Raw genomic sequence first — 23,927 nt, forward strand, 5'->3', positions numbered from 1 at the left:
TCAGCCGGAATCCTCACTCTCATCACGCCAGACCTGTTCACCATGTCCTGCATCACTTTCCCAAACCTTCCAATGACTTGAGTGATGTCTTCTGCAATGCCCTGCTGACTTTGAACCTTCCTCGCACACTCTAGACATCGAGTGGCTTCTTTTTTTTCCAACAGGATCATCTGCCTTGTGCGGAGGCATTGTAGATGCATATCCCTCAGGATAGTAACCCGCTTCCTTGTGACTTCCTTAGATGACAGTATGACCAGCTGCTTTGTCTCTGGTGCCCAGATCACACTACATGCTTCTATAGCCTTCCTAAAGGCCTCATGCACACCTTCCTCAGCACAGGCTTCCTGCATGTCTTCTGGTACATCAAATACAACCTTGAAGGTCGGGGACTTGCTCTCATCCTGGACAGATGGCTCTGGGTTCCCTACGGGCACTTCCCTCAAGATATCTGTCACGATCGGATGACTGTCTTGTGCAGCCCTTGGCTCACCATCTTCCTGAGATTTACAGTCTTCAGGACCCTTTTCCAAGATGGGCTTTGGCAGTTCTGCCTTGCTATCAGTCTGGCACGGCCGCTGTACGTCTTCGCCCATCCACTTCTCCTGCAGAAGACCTTTTACTACTCCACTGAGTTCTTGCAGAACTTTATCTCGCTCCTCTGCCAGGTAGCGACGCTCATCCTCTCTCCTGAGAATCTCCTGTTGATGCCTCTCTTGGGCCTCTCTGAGCACCTCCATATCTTCCAACAAGGTCTTGTTCATGGTTTTACACGCTGACAGGTGACCTCTGAGCTCAGAGACTTCCTTCTCCAGCTCATCCACTCTGTGCTCAGTCACTTGTCTCAGTGCCTTGCCTGCCAAGAGCTCGGACTCTAGATGGTGCAGCCGCTCCACCTGCGCTGAGTTGGCGACTTCCAGACTCGCCACCTTCAGACACTCCCTCGCCAGCTGCTGACACATCTCTTCGCGCCCTTGCTCCAAGTCTCGTAGGTGCGCTTCTACCTGGTGCAAACTGTCATTACACTGGATTCGTGCTTCTGTCTGACAAACACTGTCTTTAGCCCTAGTGGTTGCTACTGGCAATAACATATTACAGTCACGCCTGGTACCTGTGTCACACCCCACCGTATGGGAAACGCTCATGTTGCTCTCTGTTCGGGTGTCAGGCCCACTCTTTTTAATTACCACACCACTATCAGTCCCCCTGTGGTACCCGTCAGGTGACATCATGTCCGTAAGTGGGGCCGACGCACTGTTCTCTCTGGTCATGCTTAACTTAGCCCTGTCAACTTTAGGAGGCGGACTTTTCACACCATTACCTCCCATACACATTATATCAGCAGACACTTCTCCTTTTGTCCACCAGTCCCACAGGGCTTCTAAGTCCCGCCCTATTACCATAGTATACTGTAAGTCTGAGACTACTGTCACTACATGGTACATGGAACTCTCAGTCGTGTCAATGTAGAGGTATGCTGTCAAAAGTTCTTTATCGTCCCCACCAAAGCCATTCACTCTCGTCACCGTCCCAGGCGACACGGAACGTCCAGGAGTGGTTCTTAGCACAGATACCGGACTCCCAGGGTCTAACAATCCCATCACCCGTTCTCCATCCAGCCAGAAGGGGCACTGTAGTGTCGGTTCACTGACCGAGCTACTCACAGTCGTCTCATCTCCCAGCCCACCATCCGTCATGTCACGAGACGTCAGGTCCGTAAGTTGGGCAGATGTCCTTCAACTTCCGGTCAGTTCTACCTCTGACCTGTCCACATCAGGAGCCGTCACTATCTCAGTGTACGCTGACCCCATAGTCGAAGCATCTCCATCGTCCAACCAAACGTCATCAAACAAAACAAAGTCCCGGCCCCTCTCCCAGGCATAGACTAAGCCCCGTGGTATCCCTCCCCCTTGGCACTTATCACCTTTGGTCCCCTCAAACACTACTCTGTCTACTGCGTAGTTCACCGTGACCCCGTGTTTACAGCGAACTCTGACGTTTTTCTCGGACAGAGAGAAAACGAGAGGAGTTCCTGTCAGAGTCACCAGACTCTCTGATTCCAGCCGACCAAAGGCTCCTTCCCAGTGCAGCATCACTGTACACATCTGTGACCCGTCATTACTACCCGGAAAGGATATTCCACATTCTGAAAAAGACCTGCACATACACTGCGGTACTCCAGACGTACCTACTGAGTCACCCAGAGCTGTCACTTCTTCAAACTTGGCCCCTTTCTGGACCACCACCCCGCTTTGGGTTGCCGCCCCCTCCCGGGACTCCACCCCTTTTTGGGTTACCACCCCAATTTGGGCCACCGCCCCCTTTTGGGACTCCACCCCTTTTCGGGCTACCACCCCGATTTGGGCCACCGCCCCCTTTTGGGACTCCACCCCTTTTCGGGCTACCACCTCAATTTGGGCCTCCACCCCTTTTCGGGATCTCCCCATGTATGTCCTGCAGAACCTCTTAGGCCACAGTTCACACAGTACAGTTTATGCCTTTTTCTGGTACTGGCCCTTTAAGCACGACACCACACCAATTCCTTCTGGCACTGCCCCAGCTCCTGCCGTCGCTCACAAGCAGCTGCTGGTGTCTCTGCAGCTCCTGCTGCATCATCTTCGTGGACCCGCCGATCCACCGGAAGCCACTTCTCACCCTCAAAGACAAAAAACCACAAAAGCGCGCCCATAGGGCCTTACCAATGCAGGTATAATGGGTATAAAGAAAATAATACAGGGTACTCACCCTCCATAGTTGTGTAAAGCCACAACTACTGTATATGTGGGGAGGAGGACACCCATGTAGTGATTGGGCCGGAACCGGGGAGACCGCCATCAGGGGTATTGAAGGAGCCACACCAGGGGGATTACAAAGGGAGACATGCGACTGAAGTTGTCAGGGCAACAGGGGGCGGGGCTAGGAGACAAGGAGCAGGGGGCGCGCTGAGGTGGCAGTTGGGAGAGAGCCTGGGAGGAGGCAGGAAGCAGGGTGACTTGCAGGGGCACCGACAGGAGCCTGTGAGTAGAAAACTGCGCATTGACCGACAAGAGAGACGTGAGAGACTGTTACCAGAGACTGCTCCCCGCCCCCGTTCTGAGAGAATCATCCCCGCTGCCCCCCGCCTTGGTGGGAGAGAAACTTTACCTCTGGTTGTGGCCGTGAGTACACGTAACCAGGTCACAGAGGCCTGGACACTTCCCCCCAGCCTTCCCCCATCACTCCGACCCGGCCGTCACCGGCCTGAAGATACGCCACCTCGTCACAGGCGAGATAAAAGTCCCACTACCCCGGCTTTGGGAGAGACTCCCTGTTGGGCCTGTTGCGCCCCACCGGCATCGCTTTCTTCAGGGCCTGTTGCGCCCCACCGGCATAGCTTTCTTCAGGGCCTGTTGCGCCCCACCGGCATCGCTTTCTTCAGGGCCTGTTGCGCCCCACCGGCATCGCTTTCTTCAGGGCCTGTTGCGTCCCACCGGCATCGCTTTCTTCAGGGCCTGTTGCGCCCCGCCGGCATCGCTTTCTTCAGGGCCTGTTGCGCCCCGCCGGCATCGCTTTCTTCAGGGCCTGTGGCGCCCCGCCGTTATTGCTTTCTTCAGGGCCTGTTGAGCCCCATTCCTTCCAGGAGTAGCGAGGCGTCAGGACAGCCACCTCAGCTACCTCTAAGCGGCCACGCTCGCGAAACCGACAGCCCCTGGAAGGCTAAGTTACTAAATAGTTTTGTTAAGATTGTTGAGTCCCTGTGTGGACTGTTTATTTGTTCTTATTTTTAGATTTGTTCAGCCAAGCCCCAGCGGCTACAGTTTGATAAAAGTTATTTCACAATCCACCATCCGTCTAGTGTCTCGTCACTGCATCCTGCGAACCTGCTCAACCCTACACTTGGCGTAGTCTGCAGGATGCAGTCTCCAAGCGCGGACAGTGGTGGCCCAGGTCAGGGGGAAGCTGTAAACTCTGTAAATAATGAGGGCCCCCGTACCAGCATTTCATTGGGGGCCATGCTGAACAACCTGCCTAGATTCTCCGGCTCCAATACTATGCTATGGAGCTGGACAGAGCGAATGCGGGGGCTCTTTCGGATGCACCCAATGACCCCTGACCTGGAAGCTGAAGTGGCACTCATGGCCCTAGACGGGGAGGTGCGGAGGTCAGTGATGTTGAAACCTCCGGGGCACCGCAACACTTTTGAAAAGGTGTTACAGATAGTGGAACAGACCCACGGGGATCTCACTAATGTGGGAGAGTTAAGGACCCGTCTGTTTAGTCGGATGCAGGCAGAGGGAGAGACGATTACTCAGTATATGAATGTACTCCAAGAATTGCATACGGCTATTGAAAGAAAAGACGGGGTAGGGGTAGGACCTGTTGACATTACCCTACGTGAAGTACTGGTGACTGGACTGCGAGATCCACTGATAAAGCAGGCATTACAGGAACAGATCAGAATGAATCCCCAAATAGACTTTTCAGAAGTGTGAAGTCAGGCACGGGTTCAGGAGCAAGAGCAGGGGTTGGCGGTCCCCGTAGGGAAGGTCCGAGGTGTGGAGGCCTCCTCGAACACAGTTGAGGAACCTCAGTGGGTGGAGGAGATGAAGCGAGAATTGAAAAATATTGAGCGAGTTGGCTGAAGTAAAGAGAAGAACCGAACCTGAGACTGGACGACCTAGCATTAATCCCGGTCCCTGGGGGTCACGCTCTCCGCGGGGTGGTCAGTCTATACCGGCCCGGTGTTATGAGTGTGGAGAACCAGGCCACTTCGCCCGAGAGTGTCCGCGGCGTGGGAGATACCCACCCCGGCGGCCATTAAACTAAAGAGCTCCGGGCTGGGGGGACGCCGCTCGGAGCTGAAAACCACAACTAGGGGTGGTGAAAGTCCCGAAGATTTGGTAGCAAAGTGTCCGGTAGTTTGGGCAGAAGTAGAGGGCCGGGCCGTCCGGTGCCTGGTAGACACGGGGTCACAAGTAACCACTATGCCCGTAACGTACGTTCAACAAAACTTTCCGGAGGCAGCAAGGCCTCAGTGGGGGCCCATGATCAGACTAGTAGCCGCTAACCAACTGCCGGTCCCGGTTGCCGGGGTAGTGTGGGTGCAGGTGACGTTGTGCGGTAAACCCCTTGGCAGCAGAGGGGTGGTGCTGACTCAAGGAGAAGCTGATCAACGACACCCCGTCACCCTAGGCATGAATATTTTAAAAGAGTTTGGTAACCTGTTGCTCAATGATCCCACACAAAAGGTACTGAAGCAGTGGGGTTCTCACATAGCTCAGGGACAGGTATTCCAGCAGCTGGTGCGAGGTACGCGGGTGCATCAGGACTGCCAGGAGGGTGAGGCTCTGGGTAAGGTCATCACATCAGCGGCTCCCCTGCTTGTGCTGCCTGCTGGACAGACAGTGGTGGCCCTGCCAATACGAGCCCCGATACCTTTGGAGGGTGTGGAGGTGCAGGTGGAGCCATGTCACTCAGAGCACTTACCTCCTGACATACTGGTGGCCCGTTCCCTCGCTACAGTGCAAAAAGGAACCGTCCTGGTACGCTGCGTTAATCTTGAAGACCGAGACACCGTTCTGAAAAGCACGGACTGTACTGGCCAAACTAGTGAGGCCTTTAGAAGAAGTGCTGCCAGCCCCTGCGGTTCAATTACGAGTACACCCTGAGGATCCTTGGGAAGTAACAATACGAACCTTACAGGCCCACGAAGTCTCGGCACAAGAGAGGGGCCGAAATATTTTGGAGCAGATGCGGGCTGAGCTTCCTGGATTAACTGCAGCCCAACTCTCACAGATAAAAATATTGCTTGGACAGTACCATGACGTATTTGCTAGCCATGAGGACGACTTTGGGTGTACCACCGCCATCACTCATGAGATCCCCACAGCAGGAGCGGCCCCTATCCGAGAACGATATCGACAGATTCCGCCACAACTCTATCAAGAGGTGGAAACTTTTCTGGCTCAAATGCTGCGAAAAGGGGTGATACGGGAAAGTCAAAGCCCCAGGGCGGCCCCAATCGTGTTGGTTCGGAAGAAAGATGGTACACTACGATTCTGTGTGGATTATCGTAAACTGAATGCTTGCACTATTAAAGACTCATACCCGCTGCCCCGCATAGAAGAATCCCTGTCCGCGTTGGGGAAGGCAACATATTTTTCGACCCTGGACTTGGCCGGTGGGTACTGGCAGGTGCCCATGTCAGAAGAAGATAGAGCTAAGACGGCGCTCATTTTGCCCATGGGACTGTTTGAGTTTAATCAGATGCCATTTGGGCTGGCCAACGCCCCCGGGACCTTTCAGCGATTGATGGAGCGATGTCTGGGGGATCTCTATTTTGAGGCCACGTTAATCTACCTGGACGACATCATTGTCTATGCCGCCTCCTTCGAGGACCACCTGAAGCGGTTGGGACAGGTACTCAGCCGGTTGCAAAAGTACGGGTTGAAGGTGAAGCCTCAGAAATGCCATCTATTTTGCTCTCAGATTGAGTATCTGGGTCATGTCGTTTCGGCAGAGGGTGTGAGGCCATCCCGGGAGAAGGTTGCTGCTATCCAGGAATGGCCTACCCCCGAGACGGTGAAAGATGTGCGGGCTTTTCTGGGGTGAGCTGGATATTACTGTCGCTTCGTAAAGAATTTTGCATGTCGAGCTCGAGCCCTGCATGACCTGCTGAAAGGGGCTCCCGCTGGGGCCAATGGGCGAAAAATCCAGTGGCAACACCCTCAGGAAGAGGCCTTCCGAGACCTCAAGGCTGCACTTTCGGATGCCCCAGTGTTGGCTTATGTGGATTTCTCTCAGCCGTTCATCCTGCACACTGACAGGAGTCTTCATGGGCTGGGGGCTGTGTTGTCACAGGTTCAGGATGGCCGGGAGAGAGTGATCGCATATGGAAGTCGCTCACTCCATGACTCCAAGCGTAACCCTGACAATTACAGCTCTTTTAAGCTCGAGCTCCTCGCAGTGGTGTGGGCTATGACGGAGAGATTCGCAGAGTACCTAGCGGGCTCCGAGGTGGTAGTGCGAACTGACAACAACCCACTGGCACATTTGGAAAACGCCAAATTGGGGGCTTTGGAGCAGCGATGGGTGGCCCGGATGGCGAAGTACAATTATAAGATTATCTACAAAAGAGGGGCCGAGAATGTCCATGCAGATGCCCTCTCCAGGATTCGACATACAACTCCCGGACAGAATCGAGAAGAATTAGAAGGAGAGGAAATACCGTTCGCTCTTACCGCTGCCGTGCTCAACAATGTTGATTCAAAAGTATCCTCCCCAGAGGCCCACAGGGGAATCCTGGAACAATCTCGAGATAAGTGGATACAACAACAACAGGAAGATGAAGAAGTTGGACTTCTCCAGACATGGGTCGCCGCTGGTCAATTACCCACTGATACTCAACGGCAAACTTTGACCCAAGAACTGTCGCTGATGCTGCGACAATGGGAGAGGCTAACTATCCGAAAGGGACTACTGTACCATAAAATAACATCGCAAACAACCTCAATGACGATTTGGCAGGTGGTTACGCCCGGAGCTCAACTACACGAACTGGCTCGAGGCTCACGAAAAAGGGGTCCACTTTGGAGTTAAAAAGACTTTGCAATGGTTACAACAGAAAGTTTATCACCTACGCTTGTCGGCTGTTGTGGACGAAATTTGCCGTACCTGCCGCTTATGTGAATTGGCCAAACCGCCCGCTCAGAGAGCCGCAACACAGACTATTGTGACTTCAGCACCCCTTGAGCTTTTGACGGTGGATTACCTGACCATTGGCCCCGCATTCCAGGGATACGAACACTGTCTCGTCATGGTGGATCATTTCACCAAGTTCGCTGTGGTCACCCCTACTCGAGACCAGACCGTGTAGTCGGCCGCCTCCGCCATTTGCAGAAACTTTATACAAGTGTATGGCTGTCCTCAACGTATACATTCCGACCAGGGAGCATGTTTTTTGGGGAAAGTTATGGAGGAACTACATCATCTCTATGGGATTGACAAATCCCGGACCACACCGTATCACCCGCAAGGAAATGGGGCTTGTGAACGATTTAATCGGACATTGACTCAAATGCTGCGTACTCTGGAGAGTGACAAGAAAGCTCGTTGGCCTGAATATGTTTCTGAACTAGTATGGGTCTCTAATAACCGGGTACATCGAGTTACGGGCTATACGCCTTATTCATTGCTGTTTGGACGAGAGGGCAAAGGAATCACGGAGGTAGAGTTGGACCCCGAAGAGCCTCAGCCCTGGACCAGAGTGTCGTCCTGGGTCCGAAATCATCGCCACAGGCTGCAAACTCTTCACCGAATTGTACATACCAAACTCCAAGACTGGGAACACTCAGGGAAGAATACAACTTCCCCTCCTCATCTCCAAAGCGGGGACCGTGTGCTGGTACTGGATCAACGCCCCCAGAACAAATTGGAGTCACGTTGGGAAGAGAGTCCTTATCGGGTATTACGCCGTATCCACCCAGAAGGACCTGTGTACGAAATACAGCCTGAGCAGGATGAAACACTGCCCACCCGTATTGTGCATCGTAATATGTTACGCCCGTGTATTTCCACTGACCCGAAACAACTGGAACCCATCCCATTGACATCCGAACCGGAGTCCAGATGCTGGGACTCGGACGACGAGGATTTCCCTCCAAACCCAAAAGACCCTCCACTCAATAATGAGCCAGTTGACCCAATTAACCCGCCTGCACCTTGCAGCCCCCCAATGTCCACCACCCCAGAAGATTCCACCCCAGTCGAACTTAGACGCTCCAAGCGGTCAACAGCCGGCAAACCCCCCGAACGGTATGAACAAGACCAGTTCGTATGGCAACAAATATCAACACCCTTACAGGCCAAACTCAATAGACTAACGCCCTCGCCCGAGGACTGGCGAGCTTACAGGGTGGGAGAATGTGGGGAGGAGGATCCCCATGTAGTGATTGGGCCGGAACCGGGGAGACCGCCATCAGGGGTATTGAAGGAGCCACACCAGGGGGATTACAAAGGGAGACATGCGACTGAAGTTGTCAGGGCAACAGGGTCGGGGCTAGGAGACAAGGAGCAGGGGGTGCGCTGAGGTGGCAGTTGGGAGAGAGCCTGGGAGGAGGCAGGAAGCAGGGTGACTTGCAGGGGCACCGACAGGAGCCTGTGAGTAGAAAACTGCGCATTGACCAACAAGAGAGACATGAGAGACTGTTACCAGAGACTGCTCCCCGCCCCCGTTCTGAGAGAATCATCCCCGCTGCCCCCGCCTTGGTGGGAGAGAAACTTTACCTCAGGTTGTGGCCGTGAGTACACGTAACCAGGTCACAGAGGCCTGGACACTTCCCCCCAGCCTTCCCCCATCACTCCGACCCGGCCGTCACCGGCCTGAAGATACGCCACCTCGTTACAGGCGAGATAAAAGTCCCACTACCCCGGCTTTGGGAGAGACTCCTTGATAAAGGACGGCTACAGGTCATCTGGGGAACTGCGTCATCACCGCGCGCCACCATCATCGTTTTCTTCAGGGCCTGTTGCGCCCCACCGGCATCGCTTTCTTCAGGGCCTGTTGCGCCCCACCGGCATCGCTTTCTTCAGGGCCTGTTGCGCCCCACCGGCATCGCTTTCTTCAGGGCCTGTTGCGCCCCACCGGCATCGCTTTCTTCAGGGCCTGTTGCGCCCCACCGGCATCGCTTTCTTCAGGGCCTGTTGCGCCCCACCGGCATCACTTTCTTCAGGGCCTGTTGCGCCCCGCCGGCATCGCTTTCTTCAGGGCCTGTTGCGCCCGCCGGCATCGCTTTCTTCAGGGCCTGTTGCGCCCTGCCGGCATCGCTTTCTTCAGGGCCTGTTGAGCCCCATTCCTTCCAGGAGTAGCGAGGCGTCAGAACAGCCGCCTCAGCGACCTCTATGCAGCCATGCTCACGAAACCGACAGCCCCTGGAAGGCTAAGTTACTAAATAGTTTTGTTAAGATTGTTGAGTCCCTGCGTGGACTGTTTATTTGTTCTTATTTTTAAGTTTGTTCAGCCAAGCCCCAGCGGCTACAGTTTGATAAAAGTTATTTCACAATCCACCATCCGTCTAGTGTCTCGTCACTGCATCCTGCGAACCTGCTCAACCCTACATATACGCTTAGTCATATGCAATAAAGCTGCAGCAGGATGGTGTAGACAGACAGCGTCTGCTACCAATGCTCAAATAGGAGATCCCAAAAAGAAAAAAACACCAGGTCCCCGCGCTGCGAGACCTTCGTGAGCGCAACTGAGCCACAGCAAGCACTTTCAGGTTGTTTTTTTTTTCTTTTTTTTTTTTTTTTTTCGCAGAGAAACGAGGAAAAGGAAAAAAAAAAACACATGCACAGTCTCTCACTGACTCTGGTCAGTGCAACACGGATTCCTGTCCGTTACCTGCTGGTATCAGCCACACAGGTTCTCGGGTACCTCTTCTCCTCATAGGCATCCCACAAATCTCCATACAGTCATTTCCTCTGACCTCGGTCAGTATTACTCACGATTTTCCAGACCGTCTGTGCTCCTGGGAATCGCTGCCCGCAGTCTGTCACCAATTGTAAGGATTCGCCTCGCTTAGGTGCAGCGGGAGACAAACATGAGGCACGTTCCTTTGAAATTTCACAGGGTTTATTACTACATAAACCATAGACAGCACATAAACAGTCCTTAGCTGGGCTGTGTTCCCTCAGGTCCTGTGCACACAGGCCAGGGCAATGTGCAGAGCAGCGCTCTATCTGCAGCCGCAGACACAGGAAGGCTTCTCCTTCCTTGGAACACAGACCACTTTCTGTAGTGTCCCACCTGGACACATGGAATAGCCTTTAGCTCAGGCAAGAACCAGCATATATGTCCATTGTTTCAGGCTCAGTCCTGGAGCCTCAGCAAACAGAGGAGGCTTATCTGTCCTCACATACAGCCAATATACACAGGCTACTTTCTGTAGTGTCCCACCTGGACACAGGGAAGTCTGTCCACACTCTGACAGACTCCCTCACAGTCTCTCTCACATGTGTTAAGCACCTCAATTACATAGCCCTGTAACCACACCCATAGGTGAGGTATGGATCACATGAGCTGGTCACATGGTCAGGACTTCACCACAGGTCCTGATCATACACATATCTTCAGGCAAAATGGAGTACAGTCCGCACCCAGTGCACTAAATGACATCTTTAGTGCTCATGTACACTATAGGCAAAATACTCCGGGTTGCATCGCAGGGAGCATCCCTCCATGTGACATATCTCCCATTAACCAAGCGATCACCTGTCACACCACAGTGTATATTAGCAAGCCTTTATGAAAAGGTCATATTCACCCTTCCTCATCGTCGGTAGCTGCCGGATTCTTTTTTGTTAAAAAGAAAGATGGAGGTCTTCGTCCCTGCCTTGATTTCCGAGAATGAAACAAAATAATGGTTAAAAATACTTATCCACTTCCACTTATTCCTGATCTATATAATCAACTTTCTGGGGCTAAATGGTTTTACAAACTGAATCTTGGAGGAGCATATAATTTTATACGGGATCATGAGGGTGTTGAGTGGAAAACAGCATTTTTAACGTCTGAAGGACTCTTTGAAAATCTCGTCATCCCTTTTGGTCTAATGAATGCATCCGTGGTTTTTCAAAATTTTATGAATATTTTTTCTGATTACATTGGGAGATTTATTGTGGTTTATTTGGATGACATTCGAATTTTTCACACCTGACCTGTATTCACATCATAAACATGTCCGTTTTGGTTTTGCAAAGGTTGAGGGATAATTGGTAGTTCGTTAAAATTTAAAAATGTAAATTTTCTGTTCAAGAAATATCATTTTTGAATTTTATTGTGTCAGCTTCCGGCTTTAAGATGGATCTTGGGAAAGTTCAGGCCATCACTGATTGGGTCCAACCCAGTGACCTTAAGGCTCTGCAGCGCTTTTTAGGGTTCGCAAATTATTACAGAAAATTTATTAGAGGATTTTCTCAGATCATGAAGCCTCTTAGGCTAGGTTCACATTGCGTTTTGTACAATCCGTTTAATGGATCCGTTAAACGGATGTGCTGAAATTACCAAAATTTTGTTAATTTGGCTTCACGTTAACGCTTGCATTAACGCATGTGACTATGTTTGTCATTTTGATGTCCGTTCGTGAAGCATCCATTTGTCTGCCTTCAGGCACTGTCAATAAAGTAGTTCAATTTTTTTGCCTTTTGTCAGTGTCGGGTCTTGGTGGACACACCTTCTCCATTTTGAAAGCATCAAGTGAACTTCTGCTGCAAGCAAGATGTTTGTGTCTGAGCTTGTTAGATTTCGCTTGATGCATCTGCGACGTCGGCAGAGAAGGCGTATTTCCCAAAGGAGATAGATATTGGATCCATGAAGTTAATTTTTAACGGAATACCTATGGTGCCTTTCACACCCTGTATGTTCAGCTTCGGGATCATCCCTTTAAATTTCAACGTTATCTGCGGATGTCCATCGAAACGTTTGATATTCTGCTCTCACATGTGAAGGATGAGATACATCATCAGTGCAGCAGTTTCCGTGAAAGTACTTGTGCGGAGCAACGTTTAGTTTTCTACACGTTGCCAATTGTCCTAGTCCATTTTAACTTGCCTTTTTTTTGTCTTTTAAAAATCTGTACAATATGTCCATAGTGCTAATTTTTTTTTTTTTTGGATTGTCGATAGATATCTGGATACTGGTGAAACTTTTGCGTCACTGCATTTTCCATTTTGGCTGGGGAAATCAACCATTTGCCAACTAGTTCGGGGAACTTGTGATGCCATTTTGAACAACTTACAACCACTTGTGCTACCAACCCCGACAACAGAAATGTGGCTATCGATTTCCAAAAATTTTGAGGATGTGGCTAATTTCCCGAATTACGATGGTGCCATGGACGGGAAGCACGTTCGGATTCAGAAACCCGTGCATAGTGGATCCCTGTACTATAACTACAAAAAATACTTTTCGATTGTATTAATGGCTATTGCGGATGCTAGATACCGGTTTATAGCTGTGGATATCTGTGCATATGGACGGACGAACGATTCCAGAGTCTTCAAAGAGTCCAACATGGGGAAATGTTTGTACAGCAACAGCTTCAACATACCCTCAGCACGACCACTTCCGGGGACCGAAGGCCCAAGTTTGCCCTATGTTTTAGTTGGAGATAAGGCGTTCCAACTCGGACGAATTCTCCTAAAGCCGTACTGAAGCCGTAGTCTAAACTCCACAAGATGTATTTTTAATTATCGCTTGAGCCGGGCAAGACGTTATGTGGAATGTACCTTTGGTATTTTGACCGCAAAATGGCATATCTTACTAACTTGCATGCAACTACAACCTGAAAATGTGGACCGTGTAGTGAAGGCATGCATCTGCCTGCACAATTTTGTGTGCGGACATGAACCTCTGCTGGTTGACCCCGATGACTGTGATTCGAACCTCATGAGCATAGATTCCACTTTTGTTCGGTCTACAGTTGAGATAATGAGGATTCGTGATCAATTTGCAAATTATTTCATCCAAGAAGGTCTTGTTCCATGGCAAGACATGCATGTGTGAAAATGTTTAAGACTCTTTTTATTAATTGGTGTATGCTCTATGTTAGGAATCTGGTTTCTACCATGCCTATTCAGGAATCCAGATTCTCACATTTATCTCCAGAGGCTAAGTCCTGTGTTTCGTCTTCTGAGCATGCTCACGGGACGAGCTCCCATTGGAGTTCGGGAGTCAGGTGCTCAGGTCCCGCTCCGGATCCTATTGGCTCCTTTTGGAGACCTGGAGATTTCCGGCAGGTCCCGTATGCTATAAAAAGTGCGCATGGCCGTTCCACCATGCGCTATTATTTTCATACTGCTGCTGTGTGTATGGTGATGGATGCTTGGACTGGTGACTGACTTATTAAGAACCCCTTCCTTCTGATATTACGTCTGTGTGAGTGTGTGGGATTCAGTCAGTAGCAGCGCTAGCGCCAGCGTGCTCAGGCTCCTTCTATCTCAGCAGCTAGCGTCCTGCATCGCGCTTGCTTTTTAGCGGTGCTTTTCTTGCGGCTTAGTTTACGCCGCGCTGCGGTAGCAGCTTTGCCGAGCGTACGCAGTTGCGACGTCTCGCTACTTATTTCACGGTAGGTCTAGACGGAGTAGTCCTGATGTCTAAGGCTACTCCTGTGACTGTTAATACCGTGTCTGCTTCGCTGAAGTCTGTGACCTAGAACAGACTCAGCGGTTTTGTATGCTTTAAGCTTGCAGCTCTGTGATCTTTACAGAGCTTGCTTTAGTGCATTGGGTGCAGTTAAACCCTGTGCACATTACCGCCACAGTGCTCTGCCTCTTTAGCAGCAGTTTTTCCATCCACCGCACGGTGGACCCCAAGTGGCGAAGGCACTTTATTTATTTTTTATTTAATGCCTTCCGCCACTCCTAACAGTTCTATGTGTGTTGCAATTTTTGGTTAAATTTTTTTTTTTTTACTTTATATAACGTTAATACATTTTAAAAAGTAATTAAATACATACAACATGAGGAATTGTTGAATAATATCAAAGGTTACTAAAAATGTTTTGAAGACATTGGCCTTCCACTCTGAATGTTGGTATACATTTTTAGCATATGGGATCCCATAGGGAAGAACCAAAATATACAAAATTAACTTTGGTAAACAAAAATTTAACACAAACATTTGGAAAGCTATATTGCCAAACTTTGTAGTGATGTTTTTTAAGTTATTACAGACTGTGATACAATTATGGCATCGACTTCATTTTTGGCTGATGATCTCTTGCGTCCGCGCTGTGCTTGCAAACAGGCACTGACAACAGGAGCCACAGCACTGCTGTCCATTGATCGTGGCTCGCTAAAGACTAACACATCTTCAGTGCCTGTCTGTTGGCTTGGTTCCTGTCTAGATGGCTCCAATGCCTCAGCCTCTCGAGGCGCAGCTGTACTGCATATCGTTCTGTGCAGAAAAAGAAAAATATTATTTTAGAGATTTTAATAAAGACTTGGTGCTCTCTCACATTTTAAATGTCTGAAAAAATTTAATTACGAGCGCTGGGACGTTTTCTGGAGAAACATCAATTGCTCATAATGGACGTACGGGGTGACTCATTTGCCACCAGATCCACTTGGGGTGTTTTGGTTGTTGCGGAAGTCCTGTACAAATCGATCTCTGATGGATCTCTACCTGGTATGGACTGCATCGGCTACAATAAAAAAGTAAATAAATAATTTTATCTTTTCCAACTTTACATTTTACAAATTTAAGTTGAGCGTTATTTACCATTTTTTTTTTTATTTTTTTTTTTAGAGGAGGCGGACTTTTCCATATACCGAGGGTCCAACTGGCAGATTACCTTCTCCCACAACTTTCGGTTTTTAATTATATCATTGTGGGAGCTGTCACTTTGATCCCGTATGGACGGATTAGCTTCCACTAGTGTTATTAGTGTCTCGTTTTCTATGTCCAAGGGCTTCTCATCAACAACAATGTGCCTTCTTTTTTTTGAGGGCTGCTTGGGCTATGTAAATACAAAATGTTATATTACGTTCATTGGTTGTTAATTCTCACATACCCAAAACTCCAATATTTTTAAGGACACTTTTCATATCTTTTTAAATTTTTAACACTTTCAGCTTTTTAAAAATTATATTGCAATGTTTTGTCGTTTATTTTTGTTGTGTGTCCTTGAACTGTTTGGTTAATGTTATGACATGTATTTAGTTTGTTAAAAAGGGTTTTAAAAGTTGTGATATAGTGTTGTTTATTGAGTTATGTTGGTTTTGTGTGTGTAATGATTTGTTAGAAAAAAAAAATTAGTTTTGTTTGGTTCAAAATGTATATTGTGCGTGATATTTACCACTTCTAGGCAGTGGCGGATTAAGTGGACTATGGGCCCGGGGCTGTTCATAAAACCTGGGCCCCTGTACCCCCCTTCCCACCTGAGCGCTGCGGTCCCCGTGCGGGAATTGACAGCGTGTCAAGTGAGGTGTCCATGTGATGAGTACTGGAACCTGCAGAGCTGAATCCTGACATTGCAGCTTCTGAATTCTCACAACGAATGCACTACACACATTTAGGATTCTCCCTTGCCGATATACAGTCATGTCAACACAAGTATGTGATTTGTATACTTCTGGCCACATTCCAACTAGACGTGCCCGGCCTCGCTCCGTTCACTTTCATTGAGTGAGGCCACACATGTCTAGTCAGCATGTGACCGCATGTATGTAAATTACCAGCACGAGAGAATCCTGACAGCATTCAGTGAGCACTGTGAGAATTCAGAAGTCTGCAGTCACATAGAATGTCTGCAGACTCAGCACAGACCTGGACAACCCCTGTAATGCTCCTGACATAAATAAAAAACATGAGAATTAGTCAATATCACAAATAATATTTACATCCAGGTACCTTATAGATGACGTCATCTCTGGAGTCGTTCTCCTTTTCTTCTTCTTGTCCAGACCCCATGATGAGTTTTCTCATCCACATCTCGTCTCTGCAGACTTCCATCTTCAACGGTCTTCTGCAGCAAATCCCCACACGATGCCCTTAAAGATAGAAGTGTCATTATAATGCACCTAAATACAAATATCTGCAATATACTGTCTCCTCACACTATTCCCCTCCTTCCTCATACTGTCTCCTCATATATTTACCCCCTCACTCTCTATACTGTCTGCTCACACATATCCCCGACTCCCCATACTGTGTCCACATACATTCACCCATTCGCACCCCTTACTGTCTGCACCCATCCCCCATACTGTTTCCTCATACATACTCTTCATTTTGTGTCCTCAAATCTCCCCACATACATTAAATACCATCCCCACTCCAAATCCCCCCCATCCCCAATCCCCCACACACATTAAGTACCCCCCATCCCCACTCAATAACCCCTCGTCCCTACTCCCAAATCCCCCCACACATTATGTACCCCCACTCCAAATCCCCCCACACATTATGTCCCCCCACTCCAAATCCCCCCACACATTAACCCCCATCTCCACTCATTAACCCCCATCTCCACTCATTAACCCCCACCCCCACATTAACCCCCCTCTCCACTCATTAACCCCCATCTCCACTCATTAACCCCCATCTCCACTCATTAACCCCCACCCCCACATTAACCCCCTCTCCACTCATTAACCCCCATCTCCGCTCATTAACCCCCATCTCCACTCATTAACCCCCACCCCCACATTAACCCCCCTCTCCACTCATTAACCCCCATCTCCACTCATTAACCCCCATCTCCACTCAATAACCCCCACCCCCACATTAACCCCCCTCTCCACTCATTAACCCCCATCTCCGCTCATTAACCCCCATCTCCACTCATTAACCCCCACCCCCACATTAACCCCCCTCTCCACTCATTAACCCCCATCTCCACTCATTAACCCCCATCTCCACTCATTAACCCCCACCCCCACATTAACCCCCCTCTCCACTCATTAACCCCCATCTCCGCTCATTAACCCCCATCTCCACTCATTAACCCCCACCCCCACATTAACCCCCCTCTCCACTCATTAACCCCCATCTCCGCTCATTAACCCCCATCTCCACTCATTAACCCCCACCCCCACATTAACCCCCCTCTCCACTCATTAACCCCCATCTCCACTCATTAACCCCCATCTCCACTCATTAACCCCCACCCCCACATTAACCCCCCTCTCCACTCATTAACCCCCATCTCCGCTCATTAACCCCCATCTCCACTCATTAACCCCCACCCCCACATTAACCCCCATCTCCACTCATTAACCCCCATCTCGACTCATTAACCCCCACCCCCACATTAACCCCCCTCTCCACTCATTAACCCCCACCCCCACATTAACCCCCATCTCCACTCATTAACCCCCATCTCCACTCATTAACCCCCACCCCCACATTAACCCCCCTCTCCACTCATTAACCCCCATCTCCGCTCATTAACCCCATCTCCACTCATTAACCCCCATCTCCACTCATTAACCCCCACCCCCACATTAACCCCCCTCTCCACTCATTAACCCCCATCTCCACTCATTAACCCCCATCTCCACTCATTAACCCCCACATTAACCCCCCTCTCCACTCATTAACCCCCATCTCTGCTCATTAACCCCCATCTCCACTCATTAACCCCCACCCCCACATTAACCCCCCTCTCCACTCATTAACCCCCATCTCCGCTCATTAACCCCCATCTCCACTCATTAACCCCCACTCCCACATTAACCCCCATCTCCACTCATTAACCCCCATCTCGACTCATTAACCCCCACCCCCACATTAACCCCCCTCTCCACTCATTAACCCCCATCTCCACTCATTAACCCCCATCTCCACTCATTAACCCCCACCCCCACATTAACCCCCCTCTCCACTCATTAACCCCCATCTCCGCTCATTAACCCCCATCCCCATCTTCGGTGGTTCTTCAGCTCCACAGAGGAGCACACTTACCACCAGCGTTCGCTCTGGGCGCCGGGAGTGACGTCAGCAGCGTGATCACATGACCTGATCACGCTGCTGACGTCGCTCTGACCCGGCTGTCAGAGCTTCAATTGTACTGGCGTCTATAGACGCCAAGTACAATTGCTGCCTGGGAGTCGGCGCGGCCTCCTTCTCTGCGTCGGCTGTCAGCTTGACAGCCGACACAGAGAACCGCCGACTCCCAGGACTGGTAGCGGCAGAACACAGCCACCGGGGGGGGGGAGGGAGGGAGAGAGATACTGGCATACTGCGGACCGCTGCATTAGGCGGCCGGGCGGCTCGACTGCGCCCCCCTGCTGCCTGCCCCCCCTGGATACGCCACTGCCCTGGGCCCCCAAAAAACCTTGGGCCCGGGGCGACCGCCCCATCCGCCCCTATTAAGATCCGCCATTGCTTCTAGGTGAGGTGATGACACACGGCGAGGCTGTTTTTTTCTCTTTTTCAACAACCTACAATGTAGGACAAAAAAAAAAGTTTTACAATTCATTTATCAATTTATGTTAGAAAAAAAAACATAATTTGTGCCATGTACCTTTTTGGCCGCTTTGGATTGGGTTTTTTTGGGGGTGGAGCCTGGCAGATTCGGGATCAGAAGATTCCTATTTGCAATAAAAACATTACACATGATTAACTTCAATGCACTCGAGGGCCACACAAATTTATTGTGGCTTTTTAAAGCGCAAGCCTACCGATTGTGAAGAGAACACCGCAGACACGCTGCTGCTCGATCCCTCACTATCTGACATCTGTGTGTAAACAAAACCATACATTTAGTACACATATACATCGGACAGCCACTACACACTCACCACTACACACTCAAAGGAGGTATATAGACATATTGAATATATATAGAATTGTACTTACATTGCCTCAGGTTGCTCACATGATAGACAGTTTGTCTGCAGAGTGTATGCTCCAAAATGGCTGAAATCATATATCCTGTCACATGACCGCATGGAAAAGCCTCATTAACTAAACCCAACGCATGGATTCATTTGTATATTTTGCTTGATTTGCGTCTGGCTGCATTAGCAATAGACTTCAATGGCAGCATTAACGCTTCCGTTATCCCTGCGTTAACTTGACCGGACCCGAAAACGCTGCAGGCCGCGTTGGAAGGTGCGTTACAAAAAGACGGAATGTTGAAAACGCATGCCAATTTTGACATGCGTTACGATGCGTCATACTAATGCAAGTCTATAGATGCCTTACAATGCCCGTTACATTGCGTTTTGGGTACTTAAAAACGTGTCCATTAGACGGACTGCCCTGGCGCAATGTGAACCCAGCCTTATGGACCTCACTCGTAAAGGGGCAGGGCTATAGGTTTGGTTGCCAAAAGCGGTTGGGGCTTTTGAAAATTTGAAGAAATGCTTTATGTCTGCTCCTGTTCTTGTGCAACCAGACCTCCAGAGGCTGTTTATTGTGGAGATAGATGCATCTGAGGTCGGGGTAGGGGCTGTGTTTTCTCAAGGTCCTGAGACTTTAACTAACCGGCGACCATGTGCCTTCTGCTGAAACTGACGTGGGTAATTGGGAGTTGCTTGCGGTCAAGTTGGCCTTTGAAGAGTGGAAGCATTTTTTGTAGGGAGCTGTTCATCCAGTCACCGTGGTGGCAGATCACAAAAATCTTGATTGAATCTGCCAAGCGGTTGACACCTAGACAGGACCGATGGTCTTTGTTTTTGTTCACAATTCAATTTTTCTATTAGGTTCAGACCAGAGTCTAAGGACGTGAAGGCGGATGCCCTGTCTCATAGTCTTAATTCTGTGTTTCCTCCAGAACCTCCTTCCTCCATCCTTCCTCAGGGTGTTGTTGTGGCCATGGTTTCCTCTGAGCTGAAAGCTGAGATCTGTACTGCTCAGTCCTTGGCTCCTTTCAATACCCCTGAATGCAAGCTGTTTGTCCCTGTGTATCTCAGATTACGCCTCTTGCAGGAATTCCATGATTCTGTATTGAGTGGTCATCCTGGGATCACTGCCACCCAGAAAACAGTTGCTAGACTCTTTTGGCAGTCCATTATGCATAAGGATATTAGAGATTTTGTGTATGCTTGTGAAACTTGTGCACGCGCCAAAATACAGCATTGCCGGCCGGCCGATAAATTGGCTCCTATGCCAATTCCGATAAGACCATGGACTCATTTGTCCATGGATTTCATTTCAGAATTACTGCAGTCTGGGGGGATGACTGCTATTTGGGTGGTAGTCGATCGCTTCAGCAAACAAGTTCTACTTCGTCCCATTATCTGGATTACCCAGTGCTGAAACTCTCCAAACTGTTTATTATTCATGTGGTACGATTGCATGGGATTCCTCTAAATATTATATCTGATAGGGATGTACAATTTGTCTCTAGATTCTGGAGGGCTTTCTGCAGAAAACTGGGGATTGATTTGTCCTTTTCCTCTGCTTATCATCCTGAGACTAAAGGTACTGTCACACTTATCGATGTACCAGCGATCCCGACCAGCGATATGACGATATGACACAGGCAGATCTAACTAGCGACATCACTGGGGACGGGGGTCACTACTTACCTGTCACACCAGGCGATCCTGCGTCCTCCCGCCCGGCTCCACGCGTCGCTCGTCGTCACAGCAGGAAGCACCGCAGGAAGCTGACGACGAGAAACAGTCCAGCCTGTTCTCGCGCGATCAGCGATAAGCAGCAGGGGAGCGGTCGGAGGTAAGTATCAGACATAGCGATATCGCTAGCAATATTGCTATAATGTCACAAGTTATAGCGATATTGCTAGCGATATCTCTTAGTGTGACATGCCCTTAATGGTCAGAGAGGACAAATCAGTCTTTGGAGCAAATTTTAAGATGTTTTGTCACCGATGAACAGGAGAATTGGTCATCGCTTCTTCCGCTGGCTGAGTTTGCCTTTAACAGTCGGGTTAATCAGTCCACGGGGACCTCGTCGTTTTTCTGTAATTATGGGTTTCATCCTCATTTTGGTGAGTTTTCCAGGATAAGTTATTGGTGTCCTGGGGTGGATGTCACCATTCAAGAGCTGGAGGATGTTTGGAGGAAGGTTAAAAAGAACATTGGGGTTGCTCTGCATCGGCAAAAGCGAAATGCCAAAAGGAGGCGTTCATCAGGGGTCGCCTTCAAAGTGGGACATAAGGTATGGCTATCCTCTAAGAATATTAAGTTGAAGGTGCCCTCGCTAAACTTGGGTCCTAGATTCATTGGTCCATATGAAATTCTGGAGGTGATCAATCCAGTTGCCTTCCAGTTAAAGCTCCCTCGGTCTTTCCATATTTCTAATGTGTTACAAAAGTTGTTGAAGGAATTTATTCCCCCTGTTCTGTGTTCTTCGCCCCCGCCTCCTCCGGTTTCTACTGAGGGAAGCTTGGAATATGAGGTACAAAGGGTCATTGATTCCCAAATGGTCCGGAATTCCCTTCAATACCTGGTACATCGGAAGGGGTATAGACCTGAGGAACGATCCTGGGTTCCAGCTCATTCTGTAAGGGCTGATCAGTTGGTCCAGGCCTTTCATCAGAGGTTTCCTGGGAAACCTGGGGGTCTGGTTGAAGAGGGAGTACTGTCACTATTTCCACTGTTTGTCTTTTTGTTACTTTTTGTCGGGGCTGTCAGTCTGTGCTGCAATCACCTGTGTTAATTTTCCTTAATCAGGGTTCTACTTAAGCATGCTAGTTCCTCCCCCCAGTGTCAATCATACACTTGCTGTTGCCTATGGAACATTGATCCCTCTGCACTCTGTGCTTGACTCTGCTTGAATTCTCTTCCCGGACTCAGACCATTTCTTTGTGACCTGACTTTGCTTGTACCTGCTCCCTGTAAACTATTTTGTCTCTCTGGCTTTCCTGACCTCTGCTCATGTATTGGACTTCATCTCTAACTTCCCTTTGTCGTACTGTGCCATTTCCTGGACCTGACCTCGGATTGTTTGACCTCCCTTTACTTACAGTAAGTAGTATATATTTTTACTGCCGTGACTCGCATCACAGGGAGCTGATGGGAGTAATCGTCTGCCTCCGCTGTAAATAATAAAAAAAAATAGTGTGGGTTTCCCCATATTTTTTGATAACCAGCCAGGCAAAACTCACATTTGGGGGCTGCAACCCTCAGCTGTACAGTTAGCAAGGCTGGTTATTAAGAAAAGAGGGGTCACCACTTCGATTTTTTTAAATAATACATTTAACTAAAACAGAGTTTGGTTCCTCCCATTTTTGACAACCAGCCAAGCTAAAGCAGGCAGCTGAGGGCCCAAGGATATTGACCTCTGTCCCCCCAGCCTAAAAATAGCAGCCCGCAGCCACCCAGAAAAGGCGCATCTATTAGATGGGCCAATTCTAGCGCTTTGCCCGGCTCTTCCCACTTGCCCTGTAGTGGTGGCAAGTGGGGTTCAGAATTGTGGGGATGATGTCACTTTTGTATTGTCCGGTGACATCAAGCCCACGGATTAGTAATGGAGAGGCGTCTATAAGACACCTATCCATTACTAGTCCTATAGTTGTATTGTAAATAAACACACAGCAAGAATAGTCTGTATTAGAATTAAAACACATTTTTCCATGTTTATTTAAAAATAACAAACACACTTACACTCACCTAACGTCCATTCCATTGAATTTCTGGCACAGTGAGAAAAGGTCTCACGATGCAGAGGCGAGTTCACCGGTGAGGTGACTTTTTCTGTACTGTGCTAGCGGGTATCTCACTCAGGTCACTGCAGTTCATTTGTTGGCTGGGAACGCAGCCTCAGGGACCTGCAGTAATCCGTGGGTTTGATTTCACCCAACATCAACCCCACAAATATGAACCACACTTGCCACTGCTACAGGGAAAGTGGGACGAGTCAGGTGAAGTCCGTGTTTGGTACGGACTCTGAACTTTACCATTCGGGTTTGTCCATCTCTACTCTGGAATGTTTCAACGGATCCTACTGATTCGGTGTTTTGTTTTTTTCCAGGACATATTTTACTTCTAAAATTTGCTCAATATGACAATTGGGAAAATAAAGGAAATTTGACAAATTTCGCAATTTTCAAACTTTAATTCTTATGCCCTTAAACCAGATAGTTACAGCACACAAAGGTTAATAAATAACATTTCCCACATGTCTACATTACATCAGCACAAACAGAATTTTTTTTGTTAGGAAGTTAGGAGTAAAAAGTTAATCAGCGATTTCTAAATTTTTAAACAAAATTTTCAAAATCAAGAAAGAAAAATCAAGAAAAAAAATGAATATTTAACTTTTTTCACAAAAATGTTGCGTTAGGCCCAATTTTTTTATTTTCACAAGAGTGACAGGAGAAAATGAACTCCAAAATTTGTTGTGCAATTTTTCCTGAGCACACACAAAAAAAACCATATATGGGGGAAAACTACTGTTTGGGCACATGGCAGAGTTCGGAAGGGTAGGAGCACCATTTAACTTTTTAAATGCAAAATTGGCTGGAATAGTTAGTGATGCC

At 48.9% G+C, this 23,927-nt stretch overlaps 2 long non-coding RNA genes across 2 annotated transcripts; both read right to left on the reverse strand.

Annotated features, from left to right (window-relative positions):
- Positions 1-14,531: 14,531 nt before the first annotated feature.
- LOC141055724 (uncharacterized) lies at positions 14,532-16,814 on the reverse strand. The gene is made up of 3 exons (XR_012221522.1): positions 16,385-16,814; positions 15,020-15,491; positions 14,532-14,929 (listed from the first exon to the last, which is right to left on the reverse strand). It is a non-coding gene; the product is annotated as an uncharacterized lncRNA (long non-coding RNA).
- Positions 16,815-18,355: 1,541 nt separating this feature from the next.
- Positions 18,356-19,359, reverse strand: LOC141055765 (uncharacterized). The gene is made up of 3 exons (XR_012221530.1): positions 19,159-19,359; positions 19,002-19,068; positions 18,356-18,918 (listed from the first exon to the last, which is right to left on the reverse strand). It is a non-coding gene; the product is annotated as an uncharacterized lncRNA (long non-coding RNA).
- Between the last annotated feature and the right edge of the window lie 4,568 nt (positions 19,360-23,927).

The sequence above is a fragment of the Dendrobates tinctorius genome, unplaced genomic scaffold (assembly GCF_039654945.1).
Source record: "Dendrobates tinctorius isolate UK_male_01 unplaced genomic scaffold, ASM3965494v1 ptg000191l, whole genome shotgun sequence".
NCBI lineage: Eukaryota > Metazoa > Chordata > Amphibia > Anura > Dendrobatidae > Dendrobates > Dendrobates tinctorius.